At 36.8% G+C, this 15,347-nt stretch overlaps 1 long non-coding RNA gene across 1 annotated transcript; it reads right to left on the bottom strand.

Annotated features, from left to right (window-relative positions):
* Nucleotides 1–541: 541 nt before the first annotated feature.
* Nucleotides 542–11,399, bottom strand: LOC149108660 (uncharacterized). Its single transcript, XR_016208565.1, has 2 exons — nt 10,414–11,399; nt 542–713 (listed from the first exon to the last, which is right to left on the bottom strand). It is a non-coding gene; the product is annotated as an uncharacterized LOC149108660 (long non-coding RNA).
* Nucleotides 11,400–15,347: the final 3,948 nt, after the last annotated feature.

The raw sequence follows: 15,347 nt of genomic DNA, 5'->3' as shown, positions 1-15,347 counted from the left end.
AAAAGAGTCATCTTGCTCCCTACTACCTCCTCTGGGGAGGAGCAAGGAGGGAAAAAGAGTCATCTTGCTCCCTACTACCTCCTCCCAACATGTTGTGTGCGTTTGTCTACCCTGTTGCGACATGTTTGGTGTTTTGGTTAAGTATTAGCCATCAGCACGTAATATGATTGAACATGTCTCAAGAGGGTGGCCAAGCGCGTGCAACATGTTACGCACAAAATGTTATGATATGTTGGATATACATGTTGCGATCATTGGGGGAGGGGGGAGGTTAGATCTTTATTTATTAACACACCGTTTAAGTTTTAAAGTAATGGACAAGGACACAAGATTTGGCCGGAAACTTAGTTTGCGGCTTGTTTATATATCTTGTTCTCGTTATTTAATGATCTAATGTTGTAGAAGGTTTCAAGAGCTCTTTTTTGTGAGTCCTTTAATTAGCCGTTACACCTTCTTAACACCAGGAAAGGCTTTGCGAAATTTCACTTAAGTATTATACTTTGATTCACATTGTTTCAGAGAAGAAAATGCTGATGAAAGCTACCTTGCAAGTCTTGTTTATTGATGAAATAGCTTTCAAAAAGTCAGTAATGTTTAACTCTTTTCGAAGACTTGCTGACCTCCTTTTTTAACACTATTTTAAGGTGGTTGAATGTAATATTGATAAGTGCTGCAGTCCATTTTCTTAACGGATCCGTCTAATATCTGTGATCCTGTTGACAAGAATTATCATTATTGATCAGTCAGAAGGCAAGTGTAAGTGCTATCTAGACAATTGAAAATACGTGCACTGAGACGTTATATGCTAATTTGCCAACTGTACTGGTTTAACAAGAATGAGCGCAAAAATTTCAAATCTCTATGTCAAGTTTTTTCTTTCTTTAATTTCTTTTCATATACACAAGCTATTCGTATCGTTTGGGTTTGATAGGATGCCATCAATATTTGGGTTCTTCTTTATCACAAAATCCGTTAACCAGGATTCTATTATCATTCTATAGAAAGTCAAGTTAACAACGTGTTCTGCTAAAATGAATAAGAACTGTAGATCTACTTCAGCTACCTTAAAAACAGCTAGGAGAAATTGTATGTTGATTTCTAGTTCTTGAGAATTGAAAAGTTCATTCAGTTCTACCTTGCCGCTATTTTATACGTGACGAACACGTTGCTCTTCCCCTGTCAATTTTAAACCCTTTTTATCCGTAAGACAAAGCATTTGACTCGACTCATTTACTATTTTATAAAGTGCCCATGAAATGATCTTTCGAGCTAAATCAAGCCATTCTTTAAGTGAGCCTCAAATTACTGTTTATTTGTGTAACTGAAGTGTGAAGAAACATATTTTAAACTCAAAATTGGTAGACGAAAAGCTCTATTTCGTTTTGGAGACTGATGGCAAAATCAGATTTGTAAACTATCTCGCTTGTCAGTTTCCCACTGTCGGAAATGTTAAACAGAGTGCTTTTATTTTCTCACTGAACTTGTCGTGTATAGTAAGTCATTTTATACCGAGAACGGGTTTGTTGGGGAATTTGATGCCTTGCCGACACCTCTCTCAAGACCGTAGCTAGAAACGCTCCAAACATGTATGGAGTTACCACTTTTTATCGGTACTAACTGGAAAATTTAATATCCGTTCACAACAAACAGAAATATTTTATTACTCTAGGCTATATTCCTTCCAGGAATCTTAAAGGTACTGAATAATTTTAAAATGCCTTAAGCTATCCCGCAGCATTTCTAACAGAGTGTTGCCAAATTATTTCTGGTTACAATAAAATAATGGAAAATCGAAAACTAATCATCATCATGGAATAATATAACTTTACTTCTTGTTTACTTTTGCAACAAAGTGGGCAGCACTATTGAACGTTGGAAATGGATAATTATAACTTAACTCACGTGTCTGCGTATTGACCATCTTATTTTTTAATTGTCATCGTACACAAAGAAATTAGAAAAAAATCTGAAATCGAGAGTGAAATTTGCCTTCCATCGCAAAAGTGGTTTTGCACGAGAACTCGTTTTCAAACAGAAGGACAAGGTAAACTCGGAAATGGCCAATTCACTGCTCCAGCAAGACAATGATCCAAAGTTGACGACTTCCTTTTTTCTCATCATCTTGTTGAAATTAATATTATTGTAATTAACTGAAATTAATTGAAATTCTCATCATCTGGTGAAAGGAGAAATGAGCTGTTGATCACTATTTCTTAGAAATAATAGAGTCCATTTCTATAATCGACATAACACGTTTCAGTGATGAACGACTTTTTAACTTGAATTTGTTACCGCTTTCTAGGAACAATACGTGAAAACTGGAGCGGAGCGTATGCTGGAAAATCACATCTTCGTTTGCACCGAAATGGCAAAGATATCTTTCTCTTGAATTTATAAACAATCCACCTCTGAATTACAGTTCAGCAAGTTTCTAACTTTTTCTTCTACAAATCACTGGTTAAGAACTTCACAACCTTAACTTTTTTTGTACAGGACGCTTAAAACAAAAGTACTGTTTTTCCTTATCATTTTTCATGTGACTGTACCATGTAAGGAATTAAATTCGCACTCCTGGTATTACTTTGGAATTTTTTTCCTATTTTGTCGTTGAACATCTTAGTCGTCACTGATTTAGTTTTTTAAAAAAACAGGCTAAGTCGAGCTGCCACAAATTGCAGCCGCTTCATTTAATGCTCTTTAATGCGACTGTATCGAGATGAAATCTACACAATATGCCACAGAAACAGTTCTTACAACCTGTCTGTGGGTAATTTATAAAGCCAGAATTCCTAAATCAAACGTAATGGTTATTCTGGGGGCATCGATTTCCCTTCTTGAATATGTACTGCAATTTTGGTGTCAAGATTGAACTTAAACAAAGTTTTCAAACACGTAAATCCAATTCTTTTTTCTGACCTTTTCCAATAAGAACGCCGCAAAGAGATGGTAAATTGTACATTTCTTCTACCTAGCCTCCTCTTTAACAATGCATAGAGTCAGCTTTCGTCACGACACACGACTGAAAACAATCTGTTGCTGGTGTTTTGTGGCGCTATTTCAGCCCACAATGCGAGCGATTTGGCAAAATAAATCTTACGTTTGATATTTTTTCCACTTAAAAGTATGAAACATTCAATACTTAGTTGCTACATTCTTTCTCGTAGATTTTTGTAGGCGAAAGACGAAAATTTGGCAATAAATATTGTAAATTTTGACATCAAGACAATATGTCATAGTTGATTTACTATTTATTCTAATCACCTGACTCGTTGGCAATGTCTTAATTCAGTCAAGAGATTTAATTGCTGATCCACTGTCAATTTTATAACTTTATTATCCGTTGGCTCATTTGCAATATTTAAAGTGGTGCCCTTGAAATGAGCTTTCGAGCTGAGTCAAGTCACTTTTTTGTGCAAGTGATATACGAAGAGTCAGTTTTTAATTTGAAATTGACAAGAAAGCCGTCTATTTATTTCCCTTTGGGCTGGTATATACATAGCCAAACAGTTTAGTAAACTCTCTCGCCTGTCACAATTTCCCTTTGTCAAACATAACCATAATACATTTTTTTAGTCATGTGATGCAGTGAACAACCGGGTTTGGTTTAGAATTGATGCCTCGCTGACATCTGTCTTCAGACCCTGTTAACGCCCAAACATTGAATTCACCACTCATGGAACACTTACTTTTCGTATCAGTTCTAGCTGGAAATTATCCACTCAGGAAAATCAGAAACACTTATTGTCTGATGTCACCAAAGAAAAATAAACACAGGAAAATTGCGTTAACTACTCTCGGAATTACGCTAAAAGAGGCGGAGAAACAAATCATTTGCAAGCAGTTATCCCACAAAGGTAATATGATTATAAATTTGAATTTACGGAAATGTCTTACGAAACACCGCCTTACGCTCCCAGTTACCCGTGTGTTCTAACTTTCCGGACATTAAGGAGCTCAAGCAAACCACGACGGCAACGGCAACGAAAATTTTTTGGACGGAAGGGCACTCTCAGTCACGTAGAAATTTGTTAATCTTAATATTGTGTTGATAATGATTGCTTATTTTTTTCCAATCTTCTAACATTGCGTAGCACAGTAAAGGCAAACGCTAATGTGACGTTGACTATTGTTTTCCTATAAAACAAAAATTGGAAAACCAAGTAAATGGGTCAAGCTAAAGAAAGAATTTAGCCTTGATGACAAGCAAGTTTCAGAGGCATTTCTTCTGCCAGTGAGGGCTGCTAATGAACCGTATCTACGCTCCTTTCGGTACAAAGTGTTGAATTCTGTTCTGTTTACTAATGACCGCCTGTGTAAAATAGGATACGTTTCTAATCCCAACTGCATCTGTAATCAGCAAACGGAAACAATATCCCATATTTTGTTCGGTTGTTCTTTTTCATATTCTTTTTGGCATGAGGTTAATGAAAAAGGTTTTGAGCACAACCAAGAGTTGCAGAAGCCTCTCGCTTACATATTGCAATGTTATTGTTGGGTCTTTTGAGGAGGAGATGGATCTATTTAATTAGATAGTAATTTTAGGAAAATCTCTCTTGTGGACTTGTCGATGTAGAGAAACATTACCTTCCTTGAGCCACTTCATAAGAATTTAGGTAATTAAATATGAAACTGAAAAACACATTTCAAATCGAATAAAACTAAATTGTTTAAAGAATAATAGAAGATCTTTGAGGAAGCAGTTTTAACTAATAATTATAGTAGACAACGCTATCATTAAGGAAAATCGTTAAGTTAAATAAGTATGAAGATAAGAATTGACAAAATCTTTTTTCTTAATTCAATATGGTGTCATTGTTAACTTCTGTAAACCAAACTTTATTCGTTCTTCTGTAAATTAATTGTTAAAAAAAGGATTGTAATTGATGTAATTGTGGAAATAAAAAATCCCAAATGAAGAAAAAAAAAACATAAAACAGCAACGAAAACGTCACCAAGCAAAAAGTTTATTGAGTAGAACAATGGCTGTGCGCGTGCGTTTTAAGTCTTTGTGCATTTTGTAGCCGTAATGCGACATGAACAGGTTCTGTGCATTTTGAAGAACGTAGGTCGGGATGGCAAATTTTTTGTATTTCTTTTTGGAATGGATCGCTGGCATTACATATTTAGTTTGAGCAAGTTTTAAGTACTGATTGGGGTACGGAGCAGATATCCAGATTGTTAGGAGATTAGAAATATCATTTTTCTTTCTAGGAGTCGTCCCTGGCGTAGGTATCGTCGTTGCTTAAGCTAACTATTTCATTTCTTATCCACAACTCAAAATTCATTCTTTCATGTATAAAAAACAGAGGTTTTCGCATGCAGTTTCCAATGAAATTGAAAACAAAGTAGTGAGTTTAAAACCAGTCAAGAAGTAGAATCTTTCAAGTCGATTTAAATAAGCGACAGAAATTCCATTTATTAATTATATCATCCGCGTTTTTTTCAAGGATTTCCAGTTCGAAGTCTAGCTGACCTTGTATCATGTCTTTAATATTGTTGTGTTAACACAGTTTCAATTTACGTTTTATGATCAGTTATAATAATTCATGAGTCTTCTTTAAAATTTGTATTTTCTGAATATTTTAGCACAAAGTTTCGTCCAATAGATAATACGGCCAGTCAACAATGCTCCTTTCCCCCATTGGAATGTCATTCAAAACGTTTTTTCACATGAAACACTCTAATAAGTACAATTTTGCTTTATTAAATTTTTAAATAAACTTCAGTTTTCGGTTAACATTGTATCACGAACATTTGATGAGAGAAAATTTGATGAAAGAGAACTCATCGCAAATTGCGAAAAAACGTTTTCTCCGTGAATTTTAACCCATAGACCTAAATTAATTCATAGGAATTTTTTTTTAAAAACATTTTCTCTTTCTGATCTATCTACGAGTCCGTGAAAGATTTAACCCCCCAAAGAAGACATTGCACAGATTTTGAATGGTCAATGTGCAAATATATTCTGAAATTACCTAAATATATTCTGAAAGTCCCTATATATTTTGGCCGTTTTTCATTCTTTTGGAGGGGTGGGTCGGTTAAAATATTCAAAAAAGTATCCTTACGTGCTTCCATAAGCATGCCGTGATGAAAAAAGAAACTACTCAGGGCTCCATTAATGTAAACATTATGCAAGTAAAAAAACAAGTTGAAAATTAATTGCAAAGGCACTTCAATAAGCTTGTATACTCTGGTACTGGTAGAAGTCATATTGCCAAATCCTGTGTTAACAAATTCCAGTAACGGTATGAAAGTTGTTTCATGGTCTCCTTTTACAATTGCTCACCAAGTTCATTCAATAATCTTCCTCCGAGCAATTAAGAAGGAATCTACAAGACGTTTGAGTAACAAGTGGAAAAAAACTTTGTACCGAGATTATTCACATCGTATTGCAAACGGCTGTGCGACTGTTCTAAACATCTTCTCAAAGGAAATTATTTCTAACGACACCAAATGTCGACTGAAACAGATTTTGAAGTTCATATGAAATACTTGAAATTACTGGTGAAATGAAACTGATGATGAAGGTTTACCTTTGCTTGCACAATTTCTCTAAACTTTGAAACTTATTTTCCCACATTTCCATGGGAAATGGTTTTCGGTGTTATTTCAAGCAACTATTTATATCGTAACCTTTTAGAAAATGCAGAAAGGACTGCAAGATACTTAGAATTACTCTGGATGGAGCTTTTTGTCCAATAAAAACTGAAATTGCTCGATTTCCTCTCGGATTTTGTCTTAATTATTATTGTAGAACTAATTAATGATTAGATCTGAATAAGGCAACTTTAATTATTCTATGCTCAATTCAGTGGAACGTTTTCATGTGACTTCATCAAGCGTTTAAATCCAAACGTAAAGAACCACCAGAGTTTCTATCCTCATCAGGCACAAGAAGTGCGAAAATTATACATCTTGACAGCATTTCAGCGCAATGGTGTCCTTCGTTTGGTAACAAGTGCATTTTGAATTTTAGAGTTATGGCAGTGCGGAACATCGCGTTTGTCGAAAAATATATACTTATCTCATGATTTTTAGCCCTTCGTGAAATAAAAGTAGCAGTTAAGTGTTAATATGTTGGTTTGTGCAGAATAGTCAATCAATGGCCTAGATAACCAAGAAGATCCAGATTGTCACACTATTTTCCGGCTGCCATATTGGCGAATCTTTGCCGAGGTCATTTTTTACATTTTTCCTCATTGACATACTACTATGCACGGAGAAGGTATCACGCTAGACACGAATTGACTACAACAATTTAAAGAGCTTGTGAAACTTAGTAATTGGTGAAACTTTTGGCTCTTTGGCTGTAATATTCGAGAAGAAATTGGCCTTAAAAAACCGCCAAATTTCTGGGTGGCAAACGCCCTAATGAGCATTTACATTCTTTGTTAAATTTTGAGCAGGAGCCATAATCGGGGACGGAGACCGTAAGTCTTGGGATCCGCGCGCACCTATGATATGGGACAATTTTTCTATTTTTAGAGCAAATTGCGCCATCCTGACGTCATATATCCGCGCGGATCCACGCACATGTCGAGGGCTCTTGCGTGGATGTTGTCACGTTGCGTGATCAAATGGTGGGAGTTGAAAGACCTTTGGGGATTATCTTGCGTATTTTTCACAGCGTAGGTAGGGAATAAGGCAGGGAATACGAACCAGGGCGCTTATATGTAGTTTTACGCTCTGAGCTAACGGAAAAGGTGGGCTTTTCAGGGTCGAAAACAAGACTTCAATCTCCCGCTGAGAATGGATAATAAGATCTGCTCGCGCTAGTTGAAAGCTTACGCGTATGTTTTTTCGTTTGTTCTGACTTAAGAATATAGCAAGAAACTCTCTACTCTGGTATCGAGTTAATTTGTGAGTTTCTCAGACAATGGTGAATCATAACCAAAACGTGTTTTGATGGTTTCTTATTGTTTGGTGTGTTTGCAAAAGTTTTTGAAAGGAAAGTCTGACGCGTACAATTAGCTCATTTGCATAGTGCAGCTCGTGCACTTTCAAGTCCGAGTCGGTGTTTTCAATTGCCAACAAATCTTGACAAAGATTTCTTTCGTTATCTTTTGTGCCGAGATGCTGCAACACATTTCACGAACGCAAAAAAGGCTACTAACATCATGTGTGTTTCTTCAACATAAGCATAGTGAAGTTTTACACTGCGAAAATGAAAATAGACAAGGAGTTTTGATAACTCGATCAACAAAATCGAAATCGTTATTCGAAGTTTATCAAAGAAAGCGTCATCGTACATCTCGTACTTTGCTGATTATTTCTGCCTTATTCGCAAATTTTCAGCTTAGCTTTTAATATGTTCTCAAACACTTATCAATCTTAAACATATTTCAAAACTACAGAGTTATTGTTCGAGTTCGATGTACGCTTTCACACGAAAGTGCGGCGGAAGTACAATTTGTCATGTTTACTGACTGTACAAAACACGCATCGGCGGGCGCTCCCGTTCATCGACAACAGAGAATTTACTGGATTTTACACGAATAAAACTCAGCAGTATCTACGGAGGTAAAGTTATTGGGCCTTGATGAAACATCAAGCGTTGCTTACAATTCAGGCGAAACTCAAACTAGCAAATTTTGTTTTACCTTTCGGTCGCGATAGACTGGTAAATTCCTCGCAAGCGAGTGGCAAGGGGAGCTAGGAAACTATGAAGTCCTGAAGCTCTGCTATATCTAAATATATCCAGCTAGTTTTTTGCTGTGTAATGGAAAAGCTGTCAATCTTCAACATATGTGAAATTTAAAGTGGGGTAATGTATAGCTCATGTAACAGAAGCATCCGTCGGAACACAACTTGGTCAGCGATATATATCTAAGCTTAAAGCGGAACATACCTAAATTCGACACTGTCTTACTTCACTCAAACTGGAGCAGCTTACGACGAAAATACTTAAGCAAAATTCCAACAGACGTAAACGCGTTGAGTTGTGGGCCAGAACATGAAAAATGTCGGGAATTTTGGACGCCATTTCCCCCGCGCGACATCTGCAAAAATCCTCGCAGCATGTACGCGCGTGTGCCGCAGGCGATGGCGCAATTTGTTCTAAAAATAGAATTATTGTCCCATATCATGGGGACAACCCCAATACTAGATATGGCGCGCGCTTACGGTCTCCGTCCCGATTATGGCTCCTGATTTTGAGTTTTTAAACCCGCGTCGCTCAAAAATTATGCAATACATCGCGCTCAAATTCCTTGACACAGTTGATCGTGCTATGCCCTTTCAACATTCAGAATTTCCATCAGAAACTGTATCACTTATGGGGCAAATATTGTAAACAAAGATTCGCCAATTGGTGTACCACGGAGCTACACCAATATGGCGGCACCATACTGAGCTCTTTAAATTTGTGCAAAACATTCAGGCAAATAACTGAAGTTTGGGACGGCGCATAGACCTAAAACCTGGAGAGGAGTCTTCTTTATTTATCTTCAATAAGATCGAATTTCCTTGTTTTTTTTCTATTGCACGACAGTGAAAACGATCTATTGTAGTCCGGCTATCTGACCAGCTGTGCCTTTCCAAGATTTTTTTCAAGATTTAAAATCCTTCTCTACTTGACAAAAACAAACAAACAAACAAACAAACAAACAAACAAAAAACAGAAGAAGTCCTTTTTAGAGCAATCTTACTTTTAATTTGGCTCATTGTGATACCGTCAAGAGTTATACGGCTGTACAAACAGCACTCTTACATGAAGTTTGCAATGTATGAGAAGTGACGAACTGGCAGATTAAAAACTTTCAATTGAGATACTTCACTTTATATTCTTGAGAATACTACCCAAATGCAAAGGATATATACATGCAAAACGACAGTTCGTTGTATCATTCATCTCGGCTTAATGGGAATACTAGTGAGAATTCACGACATGATTTTATTGATAAGCTGCGGCCATGTATTAATTACTTACTACCCCTTCCTCTTCATTGAAATTTTTCTCGTAAAGAAACCACCATTGTTCTCAATTTAGCAAAATACTTTTTTTCTCTTATCTCAATTTCCACAACTTTTGGTTATGGTCTTCATCAATGCCTTGAAAAAAACAAGAATTACGAGATATAATATTCGATAGCTTCAGGTTGACCTTCAGCATAACGAACTGAGTGGTAACTTTTAACATATCCCATGCTCAAAATGTATATTCTCATTACTGGTTTTCTCATATTGTTTTAAATGTTAACTCTGAGAATTTAGTTTTTCTAAGTGGTAACTCTTTAGTACATCCCATGCTCAAAATGTGTATTCTCGTTACTGATTTTCTCATATTGTTAATATTAATTCTAAGAATTTGGTTCTTCATCAAGACAATATCTTCTAGTTAATCAGTTTCTGAGATTTTCATAATTCTTACGCCGAAACTGTTAAAAGTTAACGAGAGTAGAAATAATGTACTTATCTGAGATTTGATGTTTCCAATAGTCAACTTGTGCCAGAGTCCAACAGTACATTGCGATCCAAGATGGCTACCCTTTCTGTCAACAGTGATATATCAGCCGCCTGGAGCGAGAGAGACAGAAAAAAGAATATTCAATCAACACTACCTTGTCAACTAATAAATTTACAGCAGTGTTAGATTCAATTGATAACTATGTAACTTTTCAGAAAACAGTAGTGTTTTGATGTGTTTTCGAATTTTAGCATTTTCTTCAAAAAGGAAATAGAATTCCCATGGAATCCAAGATGGGTTGTATTGTTCGCGCTTCTAAGAATCAAGGATAATGCTTTCTAACTTGGTTATAATATAAGCTAGCTATCAAAATTGGATTTAATGATCATTAAAAAATCTTTTTTATGACTATTTACGTCGTGGTATTCTCCTCTTCACCTAAACGTTTTCCGACGCTTAATTCCAAGAACGTAAAATGAAAAGTGCAAGATGTTCCTTCACATAATAACTCCACCCCCCACGCGAAAATGATCTGAGCCAACAAACGTTCGACCCAAAGTCCTTCCAAACAAACAGTAGTCTCATTATAATAATTATTATCGAACATAACACAGTGTACGTGTATTGTACTGATATAAATTATGGTATTTTCTGGACAACAAGACAACCGTACGCTTATATGCAGCAATGGTACGAAACTTGAAAACCTATCAATTTTACAATCAGAATCAAGATTTTTGACACTCTTGGAGTGTAAAGATAGGAAAACCATAATCTACTTATCTGAGCTGAGATGTTTTTCCAACAGTCATCGATCGTACGCTAGAAGTGAAGCTCTGCACACTGCCATCCAAAATTCAGTTAACGTTGATGAAATTCAATTAATTAAGGTTGATGAATAAATCCAGAAACTCGTGAACTGTCCTTTAACACATCTTTGGTCATCCTGGAGATAGCAGAGCAAACGGCAGCAACTTTAGTTATTTAATCACCTAGGTTTGCTTATGATTATTTCATGGACATAACTTGCTCACTCCAAAAACTTGTTCGCATGTTGTGGTCAGAAAGTTGAACCATAATAAATGGCCGTCACAAATTAAGACAATCGATTTGGAACAACTCTTCATCTTTCATGTATTTCTATTCAACTTGGTAGCGTAAGAATGAGTTGATAATGAAGGACAGCCGCCATTTACGATAAAAGACTTGCTGTAAGGTTGATAACGAGATTTACTTACTTTTTTAATTAATCATCTTCGTTCTCTGTTGGACACAAGGCAGCCACAATCCATCTACATCTCTATTTTGTACGATATGTTGTTCCTCATTGAGCTCATGACAGGCGCCAGGTGGTTTTTGGCCAACCAGGTTCGCTGTTGCCAGTTGGTGTCCGCCTCTAGGCAACCTTGGGAAGTGTGTGGTCAATCCATCGGATTCATCTGCGTTTGATTTCCATGACAACATTCTGGCAATAAGTTTTTCTGTCAACGGATCAGAGATAAAGAGCAATATTCACTGCTTGCAGACATTGACGTCAATTGTTTTGAATTCAATTTTTGTACAACCAAACACCTCTTTGTTTCAAAAGCCAATTGCTCTCATGTTGGCGAACAAATAACAATATAGCTAGCCTAACGAGCTTGCAAATCTTTTCCTGCGCTGAGAATTTTGCTATTTTTTGCTCATTTTCCTCATTGAACTACGCCTATAGGCTCGTCAGTTAGCTTCAGCTCAGATAATTTTTTTTTTTTTAGAATTAATAAACGAATTTGCCAGTGTAGTCAATAAGTTAGAAGTTCTTAGATTCTTGCTATGGATTTCAAAAAATTCTTTTTTTAAACAGAAAAACACGATCGCAGGACGATAAACTGAAGCATTCTACGAATGGATTATGTAAAAAAAAAAAGGAAAAAACAAAAAACAAAACAAACAAAAAAAAAAAAACAGTAAAACTTTAGTGCCACCAAATCGTAAGATCTTAGACTCGGTACTCGATTTCCTGTATTTGTAAGATAAATGAAAAATGTTTTAACTTAATAGTTCGAAATAAATAATACGTGTCACTTTTGTCTGTGGGTTAATTTTAAGCAAAAATACGTCCAAACACGAGACTCGTCCATTAAAATTACGAAACATTCAGCACCAAGGCATACAAAATTACCAGCGACGTGCACTCATTTTGAAATCGATCACATTCTTTATTAAATTGCAAACCGGTTCTAATGTTACGTCTGAATGCCCCTAAACTGGACTTAGCTGCAAAACTTCAAAGGATTATATTAAATAAAATCTAGCGACAACTGTGATTCACTTATCTGAACTTCAACGGAGTTGTCGTCAACATGAAACTTGCCAGGAGTCCATAGCTGGTCGTGCTACACTTGATTTGAATTGGAGAATGACGCCCGTCACTCCAATTCAATTCCTTTGGATACAACTTTGCTGCCTGTGGTCAATTCTTGTGAACAAACAGGAAAGTCATGGTTAAGTTTTTCGCGTGTTAACTCAAGCAAAACTGACTTGATTGAGTATTAGTATCAGTTAACGGACGTCTATCGGCCTTGCACGTAACAAAACTCCCTCAAAATGAGGAATAACACTTTTAAACGACTACCAACAAAGTGGTGCACTGCAGTAGGAACGAACTGAAGATTAGTTATAGGTTCTGATATAACTACATAACTGTTCTCTTCGTATCAGAGCAAAGGCAAAGGCGGTTGGAATTTTCTGTTTGTATAACAGTTAAAAAGAGTGTACATGGTAGCGCTCCGAGGTGACGAAACAAATTGCGAATGACAAAGTCAAACGGCAAACCAAGCAGATTATCAAGCTGTAAACAAACATTTTATTAAAAATAATCCATTCAGTTACTCACAAGAGAAATGTTTGCTATTCGGTTTTTCAACTTCGCCTAAATACAGTCTTCGGTGTCAAGGAAAAACACATGCACCTCGAAGCTTTCACAGCATTGAGGAAAGTTTTATTATACCATTAAATGATCAAATTGAAAGACGAGGGAAACAGCTAGGACGCGTAACTAGCTAGAGAAAATGTGGACTTACCTGAAGGAAGCACATCGACTAAGGTGTCTTCGCCCTTGCCTTCAATTCAACGGCGATAAATAAAGAAAACCTGGACTTGCCTGAGGGGAGCACAGCGACTAAGATGTCTTCGCCCTTGCCTTCAATGCAACGGCAACCGACGCTAAAATGGGTGTGTCATTCTACACTTCTTTATATATACCCACATTAAAATTCATTACAGCCACGAGAATTATGCTTTGAACAAAAGAAATGCATCCCACGTTAAGATTATGTGCTTTGAATTGTGAAAAACACGCACCTGAAAGGAATTTTGATCCGACTATGCTATGTTTGTTGTTAATAGGCCAATTTTGATATATTAAAATTCTAACTTGGCTCCGCGAGGCTTAAAGTGCACCTAACCCCCAAATTTTTTTTTCGCTAAAACGAATCCACTTACTGTTTAAACTAATTCCGCGAAAACATTTTTGAATTTGGTTGAATCCTCAATTTTCTATGGCCCGCCAAAGTCGTGCTCGAGATGTTTCACGACCGCGTTTTAGGGAGTCTGGGTCGAGCAAGGTTGTGACGTCTACCCAGCTACCGAATAGAACAGCCCTCAGTCATTTCTCTTTGCTTTCTTTGGACGTCGTAGTGTAGAATACTCGCTTTTGCATATTTTAGCTCTAAAACGCCCAAATTTTCGCTAGAAGATCAAGATGTCTTCCTCCTCAGAGTCAGAGATGAGTTTTTATTCAGATGACTCTGATATAAACTTCATACCTGAGGTGGAAATCTTCTGGCTTGAAGTGCACTGAACAGATGGCCGAGTTCTTCGAAGGCTCCCACTTCGCTCTCTCTTGCTTTACAAAGTCCAGCCACTTTTTTCGTCTTTTTTTCGCTTGTGGCCGATCGTCACCAAAATATGGAATACAGTGAAGCGCTATTCCATTTTCCAAGTCTGGGGTGTTGCTGCAACCGCCTGCAACACACCTCGTAGGCATTTTAGCTGCAAATTCTTCACGAGCAACACAGCCACTACAGTGAAATGACTAGCGGCGAAACACGTTTCGTTCCTGGGTAGACGTCACAACTGCCGCTGGACCCATTCCCCCCAGAACTCGGTCGTGAAACAAAATGGCGCCGATTTAGGGCGATTTTCGCGTTTTCGGCGGGCCATAGCAAATTGAGGATTCAACCAAATTCAAAAATTTTTTTCGCCGAATTAGTTTTAACAGTAAGTGGATTCATTTTAGCGAAAAAATATTTTGGGGTTAGGTGCACTTTAAGGTGGCTGAACAGTTTTTGATACCTTTGTTTCATTCACCTTTTTCTCTAAAACCCTTGATCCCTCGGTCGCCAAAAATGGCAGCAAGCAAGTTTACAACACAAACTTTGGTTCTTTGATGGTTAAGCTGACGAATGTGCCGTTGCCATGGCAACATGAATAAATATAAACAGGCCTTTAAAATCGGTTTTGTTTATTTGTAGAAAATAAAGTCATTAGATTTTCTTTATAATTTGCATGCAATAAGCTTGTAACGATTCTCACAAGTTAACACCACTTACGTCCTCTTATTACCATCCCTGATCAGAGTCAAATTTCACATCAAACATGTGTCTTTCTAAGTTTGAGTCTATTAGTAAAGCCACCATATAGCATGTTAACAAACATTCAATGATTGAAGCACTGGCCTGGGTAGTTATATCTCTTTAGCTTGTGTAAGTCATGTTTGAGGTATTAATAAAAACTTGTACTTAAGTGAGTGCATTGGCACCTTGAACATGTATCCACCGCTAGATAAACACACAAAAAATATTAAATCCTGTACCTTGATGACGAGCACACTTAAATACTGTTTGTCAGATTCACTAAGACGACAAACAGGCTTTGTTCCAATTATGCTGTTTACAAT

The sequence above is a fragment of the Orbicella faveolata genome, unplaced genomic scaffold, assembly GCF_042242905.1.
Source record: "Orbicella faveolata isolate gen_17 unplaced genomic scaffold, um_ofav_v1 contig_25, whole genome shotgun sequence".
Taxonomy (NCBI): domain Eukaryota; kingdom Metazoa; phylum Cnidaria; class Anthozoa; order Scleractinia; family Merulinidae; genus Orbicella; species Orbicella faveolata.
This window is presented reverse-complemented; position numbering and strand designations above follow the sequence as displayed.